The sequence below is a fragment of the Castanea sativa genome, chromosome 2 (genome assembly GCF_040712315.1).
Source record: "Castanea sativa cultivar Marrone di Chiusa Pesio chromosome 2, ASM4071231v1".
Taxonomy (NCBI): Eukaryota; Viridiplantae; Streptophyta; class Magnoliopsida; order Fagales; family Fagaceae; genus Castanea; species Castanea sativa.
In genome coordinates, this window is record NC_134014.1 from 26,889,463 (window position 1) to 26,908,888 (window position 19,426).

Consider the following 19,426-nt stretch of genomic DNA (forward strand, 5'->3'; position numbering starts at 1 on the left):
AAAACTTAGGCATTATATGCTTGCTTTCAAAATCCTGTTGATAGCTAGAATGGATTCTCTAAAATATTTGATGGAAAAGCTAGTGCAAAATGGGAAGACAGTCAAATAGGTCTTGCTTTTGTCAGAATTCGATATAAAGTATGTGACTCATGTGAGAGGCCACAAAATCAGGGCGCTCTCAAAAAAGAGATTCGGGTGCTTTTTAGGACACCTCTCTTTTTGGGTAAGTGGTGTGGAGTCGCCACTTATTTTTTTTATACAAAAAAGTAAGAAAAAATAAATACAAATTACATGCTCAAAATACTTCATTGTCATTGATTGAATAAAGACAAGTATAATCTTGGTAAATTAAACCTTACAAGGCTTTAAGTTCTAGTTACAATCTATGCAAAAGAATACAAAGCTTTTGGTCCTAGTTACAATCTACCAAAATTAAAAAAAAAAAGAAAAAAGAAAAAAAAGACAAAGCACTAATCTACCCATCAAAAAAATCCTAAGCTCGGAGGCTAGGTTACGGAATAAGAAGGTGTTAGGTACCCATTCCGCCTAGACAGAGTCTGATCTTCTAGACTCTAATGACCAATATACCTTCTTTTGCATGATGTTGAATGATATGTGAACATACATGACAGACACTTGACTAAAATTAATTCAAAAAAATTTACCTTATGAATATGTCCTCTTTTTTTAAGAAAAATTTAGATCTGCTTTGTGAACAAAGAAAATTGGATTTGATTTGAAAAAAAAAAAATCAGATCTGTTTTTATATAGATGAAAAAAATTAGATTTGTAAAGAAAATCATATATGTTTTGAAAAGTTAAAAAAATGATTTTATTTAGAAAAATTAGATAATTTTTTGAGTAAAGTAAAAAAAATGTGATTTTATCCAGAAAAATCAATTTTTTTTAAAAGTAAAAAAAAAAATTTGTTAGGACATATGTGATTCATGTTAGGAACATATGTCATTTAGAATTGACTAATCATTTGACAAAACGCACTTTACTTGTAATTGGGTAGATCTAGGATGTGTTTAATACTTCAAAGAACAAGTTTCAAGTTCAAGTATTGAAGCAAAGTAAATCTGTCCAAGAAACAGGTGAAGAAGTGCTGGATTTTAAAACTCTACAGCTAGCTCAACAGATAGCATCTATCGATGTTTAAAAGGTAGTTTAGCTCGATGCTCGACAGCTGCTCGATAGATAACCTCTCTATCGAGATTTATGAAAATCAGTTTTTCAGATTTGATTTCACTCCAATTTGTGTGTACATGTTTAGGCTTTCTTTTCTCACAACCCTAAACATATATAAGGATTATTTTAAGGGCCTTCAAAGGTTGTGCAAGTGTGAGGCAAAGTTTTGTTCATGCAACTTGTAACCGGGACAGGATTTGCCCTAGTTTATCTTTCTCTTAAAGAAGCTGCTGTGTTTGTACGCTGTTGGGTTTTATGACCAAGGAGCTTCGTGATCTTCATCGTGTTGATGAATTGAAGAACTTTGCAACCAACATTTTTCTCAAGTTGGTGAGTAAGTCGCGTACTAGGATCCGCACATCGATTGGTTAGTCATGTACTAGGAGCCGTGCAGTGAAAAAGAGAAATTGTCACTGCAAAACAAGTCCTACGCCAAAGGGACCAGTCAACCGAGCATTTATGTCCAAACACAAGAGGCCATTCAAAATGAGCATTTACACCAAAAGTGACCACTTAACCGAGCATTTACGTCCAAACAGAAACATACCACTCACAAATGAGCATTTATGCCAAAAGGGACCACTTGACTAAGCATTTACATCCAAACACAAACAGGCTACTCAAAAATGAGAATTTATGCCTAAGGGGCCACTCGACCGAGCATTTATGTCCAAACACAAGAGGCCACTCAAAATGTGCATTTATGACAAAGACACAAATAGTCATACATGACACACATAAACACACAATCACATAAGATTTCAAGAACAAACACACAAAACTCATGTAAACATTAAAGATGTATGCAAGCTCATGTAAAAGAGCACACAATTACACAAGACTCATGTAAACACCAAAGAAGCAAGTGATCACAAGATACACGACAAATAATCACAAATAACTTACACGAACATCGAAAAATGCATGCAAAAAATTTAACACAAATTTTGACATGCGTCTTAAGAATAAAGAGAATATTTAATTTATGGATGGGAGTTTCAAAGAATAATCTAATAAGAGTTCTTAAGTCATGTTGCACTTACAAATGTAACGTGATCCTAACCTAAGACTTTTGCTTTTAGGGTGTAGACACTCGATTTTGCACCCATAATTTAATCTTGGAAGATGGCTAGAATGACCATTTATATACCCGGAAAAATCATAGTTGCATTACATGCATTAATTCATTCATTGCATATCATAAAAATGATCTTGAGATTCTAACAGTCGCAATGGTATGCCCGATTCCTAAATCAGATTGTTAAATTGAAAGATATCACATGATCAAGTTTTCATGGTTTGCATGCATTTTGTTTGGATGGAACCGATCACGCGTGATTAATTTAAATTAATTCTGATTGGTTAAACAATTAAATTAATTAAATAATTCTGTGATAGGTTGGTGGTTTTTGTCAAAAATAAGCCTACTTGCATAGGAATAAAGTGGATGATCAAATAACAAAGAAATTGTGGATAATTCAGTCTTTTTAGAATATTTATCTATCAAATAATTATTACTTTAAAAACCTGAATATCAAGCAAAAAAGATTAATTTTTAGAATATGAATTAAAAACGCGCCTAGGTGCAATTCCCATCTCAAAATCCTCAAAAAAGAGTCTAGATTGAACCAAAATTACAAAGAAGGCTTGGCACCCAAGAGGGCCAGTTGGCACTCTTGGATTGCCGATTGCCACATGGCAAGTGCCGATTGGCCCAAACTCTTGGCTGGACTGGGAAACTTTGATTAAGATAAAACCTATCTTTTTCAAATTTTTAGAGATAAGGACGCGTTCCAATTCGTATATGATCTTATTCAGCTTATTTTTCAAGCATCTCAACCTCTATAAATAGAGGAAAAAGATCAAAATTCAGGGCCCTTCTTTTTCTGACTTCCCTGCTCCCCTTACGTTAAAGATGTTCTAGAAGCCTTGGCTTTAAGAATTTCTTTTTTGTAAGTAAAGTATTTTAGACCTCAAAGAAGTGAAAATTTATTTGATTTCTAAAATATTCTTCCATTGAAGGGTACGCTCATGCGAGTAGGTATTTAATTTTGCTCTTGTGTTTATTTTTCTTTTCTCTTAATTGATGTGTTGTGTTTTTCATTGCATGGGTTTTGTTAACATGTGTTTGATTTCATTATGATCCTGTTCACAATTCATATATACCATGTTTATATGTTTAATTGGAATTTTCTTTAACATATTTGTGATTTAATTCTTTTTTAATTTCAAAATCTGCAATTAATCATTAAAACTTCTTTTTGTTTAACAAAAAAAAACCAAAATACAGATCTATATTTTCATTAAATACGGATCTGAATTTTTTTTTGGTCAAAAGTAGATCTGTATTTTCATGAAATGCTGATCTGAAATTTTTTCTAAATTTTTTTTTTCTGGTCAAAAACATGAAAATTTTTTTTGAAATTTTTTCTGGTTAAAAAACAAATCTGTATTTTCATTAAATACAAATCTAAAATTTTTTTCTAGTCCAAAACAGATCTGTATTTTCATTAAATGCAGATCTGAAATTTTCAAGCACACAAAACAGGTTAGTATTTTCATTAAATACAGATCTGAAATTTTTTTTGAAATAGTTTTCTTCTTAAAAAAAAAACTGCAGATTTTGAATTTTCAAAGAATGAATTAATAGTTAGGTTAAAGAATTTTTTTTATGCCATTCCATAAATATATGATGCATGCATAATAGATTTGAATTATGAATATTAATCCTCTTTTAAAAGTCCCATTTTTTTATCCCTTACAAAACAGATCTGATTTTTATTAACCAAATCCCCCTTTTTTTTTATCCCTTACAAAACATATCTGATTTTTTTGTTTATCAAAATTCATTTTTCTCAACTTAAAAAAAAAAAAAAAAGATCTGATTTTTCTTTGAGAAGAGGACATATTCATAAGACAAATTTGTTTAAATTAATTTTGTCAAGTAAGTGTTTGTTACATGTATTATAGCATATCATTCAATATCATACAAAAGGGTATACAATGGTTATTAGAGTCAAGAATACCAGACTCTTTCTGGGCGGAATGGGTGCCTAACACCTTCCTATTCTGTAACTCAGCCCTCGAACTTAGGTTTTTGGATAGTAGACTAGTGTTTTATCTTTTGTTTTGGTAGATTGTAACTAGGATCAAAGTTTTGTAATTTTTAAATAGATTGTATTTAGGACAAAAGTCTTGTAAAGTTATTCTACCAAGTTGTATTTGTATAATCAATTAATGACATTTGAGGTATTTTTGGACATGTGAATTGCATTTTTTTTTTCTTTTTTTTATAAAAAAATAAGTAGTGACTCCACACAATTACCCAAAAGAGAAGTGCCCTAAGCACCCAAATCTCTATTTGAGAGCACCCCTCAAAGAAGCGCGGTCTCTCACATAGGTCTCTTATAAAGTTTCCTATGTTCTATTATTTCAGTTCCACTACTTGATTTTGGTTGGGGTTTCTCTTGTTTGTAGTCCATGAAAATTTCCAATGACCAAAAATTGCATCTTTTTTTATATTTGATGAACATCTATGTAAGATTACCATGCTTTTCTTTCTATTTCATCTCTTCCTATTCTTCAGTCTTATTTTAATCCTTTTCATTTTGTAACAAAAGTCTAATACGACTGATGATTACAATTTCAGCTGGTGTCCTTTTGATTCGGTGTGATCATTTGAGTTTTTGGTTTTTCAATCATTCTTGCTGACTTTCAGCTTGAGAGATGTGGTTAGTAAATCTGTTAGATTTTGAAGGTTCATGTTACCTGAGGTTTGGGCAGTAGTATTACATCATACGGATAACCGGTGTGTTGGCCAAAGCACACCTTAGCTGGATCTTGTCAAAAAATTTCTTCAATTTGTATGATAAAATATAATACTAACTAATAATGAATGATGATATCTGGTTGACTTGCCCAAATGGGTACAATTGTATATCACTAACCATAATTTAACGACAATGTGTAGGCTTGGTTTGAACAATTATGTGCTTGTAGGTTACATTTTGTCAAATCTTTATTAGTTAGTTTAACTAGTTGCTAACCCGTGCGATGCACATGAGAATTAATAACTAAGTTCTAAAATAGTGTTATTTATTTATTTTTAAGAATGTTAAATAATACATGAGTATTTATAGAAGTTCAAATCTCTAAAAACACTATACCAATATGAGAAATTCGATTGCTGTGTTCTACCCAAGTACAAAGTTAAAAACATCTATCTTCGTATAACTTATTTGTACCTTTAGTTAACAACCTCAAACAACTGGTAGGCATCCTATGTCTATTATCAATTGCATCATTTCTTTCATGAAATTTAAGGTCTCTATCATTTTTTTTAAACATAATCCCTTCTATTATTTAGTCTTTTTGCGAAATCCTGGTTATTTATTCCTTGTTCTTGTCATCATCAATGTTGCTTGAAAAATCACATTTAGGAGTATCATTTGAAAAGTCATATATGGTGCAATTAGTAAACAGTAGAAAGGGAGCACAACATGCAAACACAAGAATGCTTTACATATCTTTATATAAACTACATCCATTTAAATAAATAAAAAAACATATTAAAAGAAAAACATTAAGGACCTTGAACTTGGTGAATTAAGGCTATAATGTTATTACATATAATGTCATTCATCAGCCCTGTCTCAATCTTGTGTGCACAGCAAGCATCCAATTGTTCATTAGTAGAAACTCCATCTCATGTAGACCAGGCATTATAAAAGTATACATCCTCAGTCTTGTGCCCTTTGAAAGGCAAGAGAAATACAAAAGAAGCTCACCAATGCAACCCTTTTCACCTTAACTATCAAAAGAATAAAAGTTAGACATCCTTACGCTAAAATCTCTCAATTAAAAAAGGCGAAACAACAATGTGATATTCCATGTTGTTAAAAAGAGAATAAACAGAATAAATATTCCTAAGTAAAAACTAACCTCAAAGATTCCATCATGCATAATTTTACATGATAAGCTACTACTTGAATATGAAGAAAATAGTCCTCTTGCTAATGCTAATTAGCCAAGAAGGTCATATCATCATATTTTAAATAACCCCTCCTTAGTCCTAACAAATCCAATTCTTAAGGCCTTTGTGCACAATAAAGCATTTTGAACTCTAAATGTAGGTTGTAGCTTCACTTCAAGTGAGAACTTGAGTTTAATATTGATCTTCAATTGCTTCTTTTCTTTAATTATTGTCATAATTATGTAATTTACTTTTCTGTTTTTTTATCTTAATTTCATAAAATAGAGTAGCCACTGGGAGAACCCATGGTCTTGAAGAGACAGTGCAAAAATAGAAGAGAGTATATTATACCTTTTTTATACGCAAATTTGTGTAAGCATTGAGTATATATGTCCACTTATTAAACCTGAAAAAGGGACATTGTACAAAATCAAATTGTGGAAAAAGAACAGAAAACTAATGTAATTCATCAAACAATTTGCATCTTCTTTTGATTTACATATAGGGTTTGAATCAACAACAAATTCAAACCAAAAACCCTGTAGATGATGGGAATAAAGTTGAGAATAATAATGTGTTAAGAGAGTTATAAACTGGATTAATTGAGCAAACAAATTCCAAAAAGAAAATTTAAAAAGAAAAGAGAAGTACATATTAAAATCTGTGCAGGGAAGACTTCCTATTGTAGGCTTTCGTGAGAAGAGACCTATGTTTCTCGAAAACCAAAAAAGAAAGAAATTCTGAAATAAAGAAAACACGGGAAACGTATTGGAAGCAAACAGCACTACTCACAATACCAACTGAGAATACACTTTGATCATATATATAATTATATAAGACATACAACTAGAGAAAGATTATTAATCAACCTCATGCAATTCATCTAAAAGTAAAGAAAATTAATCATACAAGAATACATATTTGACATCAAGATTAGACTCAACTTTTACTTAATATTGAAACCTAAAACAAATCCTAGTATCAAAATTTTTGGAATCTAATAACGTAAGATCAGTACACAATTAAAGAAACAAATGGATTGTAGAGAACCAAATTCAAGGTACATAAACTGTCCTACAATTGTATTATGACTATTTGATAATCCTTTCAGATTTTAAATGAGGCTCCTAATCCTCTTTTATCAAATATGGGATGACAGATAAGTTTGCTTAAGTTCCAATTCAATTTTTCAATCTCTCTATTAATTTACATGTAGAAAGTTTTGTAGACAAACTTCGAAAAAAAAAACTGACAGAGAACAATGGTTCTAGGAATTTAATTAAATAAACTGTATCTCACCAAAGTTGCTTGAAAGAAAGAAAATAGACTTTTTAATAAACAAACATAAGTTGTCATTAAGACTTGCTATGACAATTTCTCTATAATTTTTTTCATATCAATAAAAAATCTGCCACCCCATTATCTTACTAAAAATATTTGCTTTCAAGATTGAAAATAAACAACTTTCAAGGGAAAGAACCATCAAATTTTAATGTGGTTAAGCATTAGAACACAATAGGGGAAAATAGGACAAAATAAGGATCTAAAATATTGTAGACAAAATATTATAAAAGAGTTTCTAGTCCTCTTGCCTATGGACGTTTTGAACGGGAAATTAACATTCTAGAATGTGCATCACTTTCTTCTACCTTAAAGCATAAACTTGTAAACAAAACTAATATAAATAAATATGATTAGATCCCACTGGAAGGAAAAGGAAAAATTATACCTTCTAGATGCAAGCCTTGTCTTAAGAAATCTCTGAAATTAACTTTTCTTGAAGCTTCAAGCAAAGCTGAACACCAACGTGGAAAACATAAATAGTCATAATTTCCATGGGTCAAATAATTTGTTTAAGCATTACAGCACAACAATTGATTTAACAAAAAGGATTAAAGTATGGATCAAAAATATTGTAGAAAAAAGGGGAGTTATTACCTCTGTTTTTCTGTTACATATTACCTCTGTTTCTGATTTATTTAACAGAAACAGACGTAATATGTAACAGAAACAGCGGTAATATGTTTTGCCTATTAATCATCTTTATTTTGTAATATGAAAGTTTAAGAAACAGAGGTAATATGAAAGTTCTCACTTAACTGTATTTTGTCCAAACAGAGGTAATATGTTTTGCCTATTAATCATCCAAACAGAGGTAATACGTAGCAGAAACAGAGGTAATATGAATAAAGCAAAATAAAGATGGTTAAACCCAAAAAGCTTTGTCCTTTCATGTAATACCTAAGCTGTAAAACAGAGGAAATATACCCTTTTGCCGAATGTTGATTGCAGATTTTCTAACCAAACCTAAAATTTGCAAATCAAATGGCAGAGAACCAAAGTCTGATGAGTCTGATTTATGGATTCAACAACACATCAAACCATAACAAAACCAATTACAACAAAACTTAAATCTCACCATAAAACCATAACAGAACCAACCAAAAAAAAAAACGAAAATTAAACATGCATAGCAGAATGAACAACACATATTCATCACAGAGCAAACAAAAAATCAAAATTAAATTGCTGAAATACCCTAACAGAACAAAAGGACCTAAAACAAAATTGGATCAGAAAATTAGTAATTCCGTAAGACCCAAAACTCTAAGCAATCTTTTTTTTTTTTTTTAATTTTCGTAATCTATAAATAGCTTGACTTGACTATGAAAAGAGAGAAACAAAATCATACAAAATCAACATGTTCTCCAGAACCAAATAGGATTACAAAAACGTACCAAGCTTTAAAGGTCAAGACTTGAGCCAGCAAAGGCTATGAACAGAGAGAGCCAGACTGAGAGAAGAGGGATGCTCTGAGCAGGAATGAGGGGCAGCGTTAGGAGAGGAGCAAATCTGCGTGCTGAGTTTGCGTTTGTGTGTCTGTGTCTATTGAGTTTTGTTTATTTTTAAAGATAAGTATGGGTTAAAAAAAAAAGTATTAGGTTTTGTTTTGGAGAGGAAAACAGTTATTTTAATTCTATTTTTTATTTTTTAAATATTGTGTTGTACTTATGTGAAAAATTGTGGCGTTAGCAAAGGTGGTTTCGGTTTTATATCTATGCTAGTCACTAATCCGTGCGATGCACGAGATAGTTAAATAAATAGAAAAATTACACTTTATCCACCTGTGATTTGCTTAAAAAACACTTTACCCACATGTGGTTTAAAAATTAGCACTTTACCTACTTGTGGTTTAATCTGTTAACCCAACGGTACTCACTTCTATGCTTGCCATTACTCTAACACCATTCCACATGTAGATAAAGTGTAATCTCCCCTAAATAAAAATTAGAAGTAATTATTTTGTTTAAAGGTTTATGATTTAGCTTAAAAAAAATGTATAACTTGAACATAAATGAAAATAAGTAATCTTTTGTTCAATATAATAGTTTAGAAAAATTCTTTTTCTTTCATATCATTGGTTCCACATAACACATTCCAGCGTGAGCTATTCTATGGTAATGACTTCACATAATACTCAATTGCAATTAAATCTACTATCCACCATCAATCTAATCTATATTATCTTGATAGTAGATCTACAAATTGTATTATCATATTCTTAGTGCTTGCCATATCATTATTATTATCTATATATAATATAAACCGAAAATTTTAACTTTTTTTGATACTTGCATTAGAATTAGGATTAAAAAAATAATTATAATTTTTTTTAATTACACCTCACGTTAGAATATTTTTTTTTTAAAATGACTCACTTTAGGTTTCAAAAAAAGAAAAAAAGAAAAAGAAAGATTCACGTAAAAAAAAAAAAAAAAACTTTAGGATTAGGGAAAAAGATAGTGACTCTTGCTAGGATTCTCTCACTATTTAGTTTAAAAAATTAAAAATTTTTTATAAATTAAAATGATAATGTAACGATAGAAATTTTTTTTTTAAAAGACTCACTTTAGGTTTCAAAAAAAGAAAAAAGAAAGATTCACGTAAAAAAAAAAAAAAAACTTTGGGATTAAGGAAAAAAGAGATAGACTTCTGTTAGAGCTCTCTCACTATTTAGTTTAAAAAATTAATTTTTTTTATAAATTAAAATGATGATGCAGAAAATTGTGAGAGTTTCAGAGGTTTAGATTATATATATAAATGAGGTTTTTTTTTTAGTGGTAGTAGCAAAAAAAAAAATTTATATTTTTTATTATATATATAATTTTTATTTTGAGAATATAATTTATAAGTGGATAAATAAATTTGAATATCAATAGGAAAGTGACCCTATTTTTTAGACAATGTTTTAGTGGAAGTTAGGGTTTTTTTTTTACCGAATTGTCCTTTAATTTTGTCTCTACTTAAACATAGGAATATAAGGGTATTTTAGAACAGAAACAATCTGGATTGTTCTTTAGTTTTTTTTTTTATTATATATATTTAGATTTGTTTTTGGATAAACGTTGGATGTTTAACTTATTTTTCTATTTTAAAAAAAATAATAAACGTATAGTTACTTTGAAGAAATGGGTTAGTAAAAGAGTGTTCATATTTTGTAGGCAATATTTTAGTGCAAGTTAGACATGTATTTTTACCAAACTACCATTTAGTTTTGTCTCTACTTAAACCTAGGGGTGTAGGGGTATTTTGGAACAAAAAAAATTCGGTTCAAACAAGTGCAGCCACTTAAATAGTAGTATAGATATACTATTATCTATACTATTATTTAAAGGGCTTCTTTTGTTTGGATTCCTCATTTTTTTTAGTTCAAAAATGCCCCTACATCCTTATGTTTAAGTAGAGACAAAACTAAAGGACAATTTGGTAAAAATGCAACTCTAGCTCCCACTAAAATATTGCCTAAAAAATAGGACAACTCTCTTGTTAATTTTTAAATTGATTTATTCACTTATAAATTAGATTTTCAAAATAATCTATACTATTATTTAAGGGGTTTTTCCTGTTTGAATTCCTCATTTTTTAGTTCAAAATTGCCCCTATAACCCTGTAAGTGCACAATTGCACCTGGACCCAAGAACAGTTATGGGCTCAGGCCCAATGAGCCTTAAACAATGAAAACTTATAGAGAGTGGGCTTGAAACCCAGGTTAGAAGTGAGTGAAGATTAAATGACAAACTAAAGATTGCCAGTATTAGGAAACAGCAAAGAGTAACGTAAATAGGTCTCCTCGGACGTAAGCCGAGAGCTGTTCTTATATTATCTCTCTCTTTGTCTTTTTTTCTTTTTAGGTTACAAAAAGTTCCGTCCTCCTTTCTGTTCCAGGTCTTTCTTAAATACTCTTCTTCTTAATACTTTATACACGTGTTGCCCCCAACTCCTCCCTTAGTATAGATATTTCTTTTCTTAGTACCTTTGAACAGTAACTAGAAGTTTCCCTTCCACTGTTTAAGTGTCACCTCCCCATTAATGCGGCCAGGGTGGTAGGTGCAGGGTCTTTAATGTGGAGGTAGCAGCCTTTGTCTTTGACATTTCTTCAACACTGGTGCTTCTGGGGCATTCAAGGGTTCACCCCTTTTAACCATTGGTCTTGACAGTGTCATTCCCTAACCTCGTACCATGAAGTCCGGGTTCTCTAGTGTCAGTCCGAGGGTAAGTTCACCCTCGGCTGGGTCCTCGGACCCTCGGCGCATGGGCCGACCCATAGTATTAACAATTTCCAAACCCAGGGTCAGGTCGGCCTTTCTTAACACGGCCCAAAAGGCCCATGTTCCCATCAGGATCTTTTTACCCCCCACAATAGCCCCTCAAAACTCTAATTTTCAACGTCCGAGGAGAAAAATAGGGTTTTGATCCGACGAGAAGCTGCTCTACACACTTTATAAGTGATGGCACGTGTGGAAGTCGTTTTGCGTCCCAGAAGATGACACTTGGCGGTTTTATTTTTGAAAACGCGCGCATTTATTACTGTAAGTTACTCCTTATCTCCCACGTTCAACGGTGAGATGGGCATCCAACGGTTCTCATTACTCCACGAAATTTTAGGCGGGACAGACATAATTTCGAGGCCGCCTTTTCGCACGTCGTGACGCTTCGGGAACCCGCGCCTTCATTTAATTCCTCGGGGGTAATCCCATCAAGACATCGGCCATCATACCTTACTGAGAAAACCGTGGAGATTTGCACATCTTGAACCTTGTAAGTTCTTGCTCCTATTCTAAACCTTTTCTCCTCAATATTTGTCCTCGGCTACCAATACAAACACTCTCCCTTTTAAAGTTTAGTCTATCGTCTCCGTAATGGGAAAATTCAAGTGTCTAGTTGATACCGCCGGCCGGGATGGAAGGCTTTAGAGCCAAATACCATATTCCCAGCGACGTAGGGTTAGAATACTGCCCGGCAACAGCCGTGGCCGGTTCTAGGAAAGAGGGAGAGGTTATCATCCCTATGATAGCCTTCATAGAGGGTGGGATGACCCTTCCAATGAAACCCGTAATGAGGGAGTACCTTCACAACCACAGGTTGTGTCCCGACCAATGCCTTCCAAACGTTTTTAGAGTTCTAGGTAGTGTAGATGCTCTAAACGAGCAGATGGGTTTAAACCTCACATGGCACGATGTCGTGTTCCTATATGAGTCCCACAAACTTTCTAAAGTAGGTTATTATATGAAATCTCGGTCTAGCACCGTTAGGCTAATCTCTGTCCGCCCAAATCAAACAAAGGCATGAAGGACGACTACTTGATCGTGTCCGGAACCGGCACGATGGCTTTCATCGCCCGGTTCGGTGGGGGGATCCGGGTGCGACGCCGTAGGATTAATCTCCCCACGGACAACTTCTCCTAACACACACACAAAAATGCGTATTTGTATTTACTTAGACTTGTTAAATATTTGTGTGAATCTAACCAGGTTTGTTTGTTTTGACGTCTTTTTTGCAGATAAGCAACACGTGCGTCCTCGCCTGAGTCACTGTAACGTTGCCGATTTAAACCGGGTACTTCGCTCCGAGGTGTTCGTTAGCGAAGACTTACAACTCCGGGCGGCTCACCTCATTCTCGGATACACTCCCCTTTCCAAAGACTTCCAAGAGATAGAGGACGCCATTATTGCGGGCGACCGAAGACGGAAGAGGATCAACGTAGCTCGGCGCCATTTTTTGGACGACCGTGACCTCCGGACGCTCCTAACACCGTTACTGTACAACCGGGCGATAGCGACGGTCCCCCTTGCCGTGCATGCACAAACGGCCGTCATTCCAGAAGAGCGGGTGTCTTCTTCACACACCCTTGACGACTAGATATATAAATTACATCTAGAAGACACCGAGAGACCTAGCTGGAACCAGTTTGTAGTGCTTTCCGAAGAGGAAGAAGAAGCCACCGAGGCCTCTGGAATTGCAGGGTTTGTAGTTGCCCTTCCCGAGGACGAATCCGTAGAAGACATGGGACGAATGGAGGGTCTTCTCACTAATAGGGCTGCCAAAGTTGCGAGAGAAGAAGAAAAAGGGGACGTCCCAAGTTCTCCCGGTTTACCTCCTCCTCCTCCTCCGGTGAGCCCAAGCGCTAGCCGAGGATCCCAAGAAGAAGAGGAAGGGGGATGATGAGGGGACGACTAATAAAGAGCCCAAGAAGCCACGTCAACAACTCCCCCGCCCATCGGCGAAGGCCGGATAAGGGCAAGGGTAGATCCCGTTCGGTTGAACTCGGGGAAATCGGGGATGAGGCCGTAGTGCACCGAGCACCGGCCACCCGGTCCCCCGATCTAAGGCCGGACGGCGCTCCTATCTCCTGCCGATCCGGTATAAGGGCGGTTCAACAAGGCCACGCCCACCACTGGCCGAGGCCCTAGAACGCCCTGCCTCGCCCAAGGACATGGAGACCTTGGAAAAGATGGGCCAACCACAACTATTCCTCTCTCTAAAAAGAGACTTAGCGCTGGTAAATGTTTCTCCCTTCAACAATATTTATAATTAAATTGGTTTTTGTTATTCCTAACTCCATCATGCTTTTTTTACGGGCTATTCGGGAGGTCTTTGTAGCTGAAAAGTTTATTGAAGACGCTCGGAAAGTAGCCGGGCCGAGCTCGAAGTTAGGGTGGAGACCGAGAAGACCTTAGGTACAGCCCTTGCCGAGAACGAGAAGCCGACCTCGGAGGTAGCGAGCCGAGGAGAGAGAAGAATGGGGTCGAGTCAAACTTGAAGACCATGGAGACCCAGATAGAAGGACAGCGCAAACTCCTTAAGGAAAGAAATGAAGAGCTCTCCCAAGCTCAAAGGGAGTGCTCGGATCCGAAGAAACAGCGGCTCGATGAAGGAAGAAGCCAGCTCCTTCCAACTCTCTCTTCAGCCGCCAAGCGTACAAGTTTTGACGAAGGGGTAGCGACCACCGAGGAAGTGACAGAGGAATTCGCGGTTTTATGCCGCGAATATCGTCAAAAAGTATGGGGGAAGCTTTAAACGTAGCAGGAGTTCCCCGGTCTTCGGATTTGAGGAAGTCTCGAGAACGTTTGGCTTCCCCTAGAAATACGGGAGATTGAAGAAGCTCCTGCCGCTACTCCTACCCCCGAGACAACTCTTCCTATTCTACCTCCGATGGTCCCACGGCAGATTCTGATCCTACAGAACCTTTTGGTTCCAATAAAGAAAAGGAAGGAGGAGTAGATGCGAGAGAAGGACTTGAACCGGATAGTGGAACCCAACGTCCTTCCAACAAAGACGGCGGATAAAGGAAAGCGGGTTATGACTCCTTTTGAGCCGGAGTTGAGAAAGACCGAGGGCACTAGTACCTCTTAGCAAGATCCCCTCCAACGGCTTAGGACTTAGCTTAGGGCTTCTCTTTTTCCATTCTTTTTTGTTTTTGAATTATATATTGTAATGTATATTTAACTTGATTAATGAAAGACAATTTCGTTTGCTTTTCACTTGGATTGTGTCTCGCTTTTTTCTTTATTCTTTATGTACTTATTACAAAAGTTTTCCCATTAAGTCATATCAAAAGTTTCTCGAGTATAAAAATCTAACTCCAAGGATTGCACAATCGTAACTTCCACATAATCATGCGTATATTACTAAAGATTTAATACGAGGTGACATAGTTAACACGTTTGAACAATGCCTTGATAAAAAAGGAAAGAGGACTTCATATAACGATTAATCCCTTATAATGCATAACACTCGTTTCTAGTAGGATGTAAGATCCGAGGACCATTCCTTACACAAATTCACTCAATACTTAAAGATATAAAACTTAAGATCCGAGTTAATAAACGGTAAGGTATTAACATCCAGACACAATCGAAGTTAGCTTTAAGCAAAGTCATCTTCCGAAGACAAATCTTAAGCAATCTTTCGTTTAACCGCAAATGTTAGTTTTCCCCAAAGTAGGAGGTCCGAGGACCCGGCATAACTAAGGTTGTTTGATTCTTTAAAACAATAACTTCAAATGTTAATTTTCCCAAAGTAGGAGGTCCGAAGACCCGGCATAACTAAGGTTCGTTTAACAAATGATAAGACATCAATTTCCACAAGGTTTGTGGTCCGAGGACTACACTTAACCAAGTTTCGTTTGATTCTTTAAAACAATAACTTCAAATGTTAATTTTCCCAAAGTAGGAGGTCCGAAGACCCGGCATAACTAAGGTTCTGTTTTAACAAATGGTAAGACATCAATTTCCACAAGGTTTGTGGTCCGAGGACTACACTTAACCAAGTTTCGTTTGATTCTTTAAAACAATAACTTCAAATGTTAATTTTCCCAAAGTAGGAGGTCCGAAGACCCGCATAACTAAGGTTCGTTTAACAAATGATAAGACATCAATTTCCACAAGGTTTGTGGTCCGAGGACTACACTTAACCAAGTTTCGTTTGATTCTTTAAAACAATAACTTCAAATGTTAATTTTCCCAAAGTAGGAGGTCCGAAGACCCGGCATAACTAAGGTTCTGTTTAACAAATGGTAAGACATCAATTTCCACAAGGTTTGTGGTCCGAGGACTACACTTAACCAAGTTTCTGTTTGATTCTTTAAAACAATAACTTCAAATGTTAATTTTCCCAAAGTAGGAGGTCCGAAGACCCGGCATAACTAAGGTTCTGTTTAACAAATGGTAAGACATCAATTTCCACAAGGTTTGTGGTCCGAGGACTACACTTAACCAAGTTTCTGTTTGATTCTTTAGAACAATAACTTCAAATGTTAATTTTCCCAAAGTAGGAGGTCCGAAGACCCGGCATAACTAAGGTTCTGTTTAACAAATGATAAGACATCAATTTCCACAAGGTTTGTGGTCCGAGGACTACACTTAACCAAGTTTCTGTTTGATTCTTTAAAACAATAACTTCAAACGTTAATTTTCCCAAAGTAGGAGGTCCGAAGACCCGGCATAACTAAGGTTCTGTTTAACAAATGGTAAGACATCAATTTCCACAAGGTTTGTGGTCCGAGGACTACACTTAACCAAGTTTCTGTTTGATTCTTTAAAACAATAACTTCAAATGTTAATTTTCCCAAAGTAGGAGGTCCGAAGACCCGGCATAACTAAGGTTCTGTTTAACAAATGGTAAGACATCAATTTCCACAAGGTTTGTGGTCCGAGGACTACACTTAACCAAGTTTCTGTTTGATTCTTTAGAACAATAACTTCAAATGTTAATTTTCCCAAAGTAGGAGGTCCGAAGACCCGGCATAACTAAGGTTCTGTTTAACAAATGGTAAGACATCAATTTCCACAAGGTTTGTGGTCCGAGGACTACACTTAACCAAGTTTCGTTTGATTCTTTAGAACAATAACTTCAAATGTTAATTTTCCCAAAGTAGGAGGTCCGAAGACCCGCATAACTAAGGTTCTGTTTAACAAAAGATAAGACATCAATTTCCACAAGGTTTGTGGTCCGAGGACTACACTTAACCAAGTTTCTGATTGATTCTTTAAAACAATAACTTCAAACGTTAATTTTCCCAAAGTAGGAGGTCCGAAGACCCGGCATAACTAAGGTTGTTTAACAAATGGTAAGACATCAATTTCCACAAGGTTTGTGGTCCGAGGACTACACTTAACCAAGTTTCGTTTGATTCTTTAAAACAATAACTTCAAATGTTAATTTTCCCAAAGTAGGAGGTCCGAAGACCCGGCATAACTAAGGTTCCGTTTAACAAATGATAAGACATCAATTTCCACAAGGTTTGTGGTCCGAGGACTACACTTAACCAAGTTTCGTTTGATTCTTTAGAACAAGAACTTCAAATATGAGAGCCAGCTATAACTTTGAAACATTAATTGACAAAAGCTTATTTGATTAATAATAATACCTTCTAAGATTATTTACATTCCATGGACGTGGTACAACTCGTTCATCCAGGTCAACTAACCTATACGACCCTACGCCTGCTATTGAAACAATGCGGTAGGGGCCTTCCCAGTTAGGTCCTAGCTTACCCCATGCTGGGTTCTTAGAAGTGCCTACAACTTTCCTTAATACAAGATCACCAGGCGCAAGTGGCCTTAGTTTCACGTGAGCATCATGTCCTTGTTTTAGCTTCTGCTGATAATAAGCCATTTGGACCATAGCTGCCTCACGCCGTTCTTCAAGTAAATCAAGATCTCTCTCTAGAAGTTCCTTGTTATTCTCTGGACTAAAAGAACTTGTCTTTAGAGTAGGAAATCCAGACTCCAATGGTATCACCGCCTCGGCTCCATAAGCCATAGAGAATGGCGTTTCTCCAGTGGACCTGCGCGGAGTGGTCCGATACGTCCACAGGACATGAGGGAGCTCTTCTACCCATCTGCCTTTCGCATCATCCAACCTCTTCTTGAGCCCGTTGACTATGACCTTGTTAACGGCCTCGGCCCGTCCATTTCCTCGAGGATAAGCCGGGGTAGAGTATCCGTTTGTGATGCCCATGTCACTAGCATCGCCTAAAGGCGTTGCTGTCAAATTGGACGCCATTGTCCGAGATAAGAGTATGTGGTATACCAAATCTAGTAACAATATTCTTCCAAATAAACCTCTTGGAATCAACATCTCGGATATTGGCTAAGGGCTCAGCTTCTACCCATTTAGTGAAGTAGTCTGTCCCTACAAGCAGCCATCTTTTGTTTCCAGCAGCTCTCGGGAATGGCCCTACAATGTCCAAGCCCCACTGTGCGAAAGGCCAAGGGCTAGACAGAGGATTAAGAACCCCTCCCGGTTGGTGGATATTAGGGGCGAACCTCGACACCGATCACACTTTCCGGCATAATCCCGAGCCTCCCTCTCGCATATTAGGCCACCAATAACCCCGAGTCGTGGCTCTATGGGCTAAGGACCTTCCCCAGTATGACTCCCACAAATTCCTTCATGCAATTCCTCCAAGAATGATTCCGTTGATTCAGGGTGTACACACAACAAATACGGTCCCGAAAAGGATCGTTTGTATAGCTTCCGGTCCTCGGACAACCGGAAACGCGGCGCCTTTCGACGTACCTTTTCTCGCTTCAACTTTGTCTTCGGGAAGGATGTCATTTTTGAGAAAAGATATGATTGAATCCATCCAACTAGGACCAGGCCTTATTAAATGGATGCGAGGTGCGTTAGCAGCCTATAAGAGAAGGTTCTATCAAATCCTCAACGAGAATCACCCTAGGTAGACCTTGAGCCGAGGATGTGGCCAATGTAGCCAAAGAATCCGCATGAGTGTTTCCACTCCTAGAGACATGAGCTAAGGCAAATGAGTCGAATTCGGCTCGCCGACGTTTAACCCGGGCCAAATATTCTTGCATTCGGGGTCTCTAGCCTCCATGGTCCCCATGACTTGGCCGACCACTAATTGAGAGTCCGAGAACACATGGATTTCTTTGCCACCCATTTTATGTACCATTTGCATGCCTACCAAGATCGCTTCATACTCGGCCTCATTATTAGTAGCCGAGAAGGCCAATCTCAAAGATTTTTCAAAGACAATCCCTTCAGGGGACACTAGAACAAGCCCAACACCGGACCCTCTTTGATTAGCAGCCCCATCCACGTGAACTCTCCAAACCGAGGGTGATACATCCGTGATCACACCAACTGATTTTCCACCCATGTGTGCTTCTTTTGAAGTTTCTTCTATCAATGGTTCGCAAACTCGCCACCAAATCCGCGAGGACCTGTCCCTTCACCGATGTGCGAGGCCCGTACTTAACATCAAAGGCTCCCAAAATGGTTCCCCATTTTGCCACCTTGCCGAATAATCGGCACTACGCAACACGGCCTTGAGAGGCACTGGGTCAAAACAACCACGTATGAGATTGAAAATAATGAGGGAGTTTGCGCGTGGCGTGGACTACAGCCGAAGTGCTTTTTCCAAAGGCAGATAGCGCATCTCGGCCTCATTCAAGGACT

General features: G+C 36.4%; 1 long non-coding RNA gene across 1 annotated transcript; it reads right to left on the reverse strand.

Moving 5' to 3' along the window:
* Nucleotides 1-5,691: 5,691 nt before the first annotated feature.
* Nucleotides 5,692-9,061, reverse strand: LOC142623630 (uncharacterized). Its single transcript, XR_012842171.1, has 4 exons — nucleotides 8,902-9,061; nucleotides 7,893-7,958; nucleotides 6,515-6,569; nucleotides 5,692-6,001 (listed from the first exon to the last, which is right to left on the reverse strand). It is a non-coding gene; the product is annotated as an uncharacterized LOC142623630 (long non-coding RNA).
* Between the last annotated feature and the right edge of the window lie 10,365 nt (nucleotides 9,062-19,426).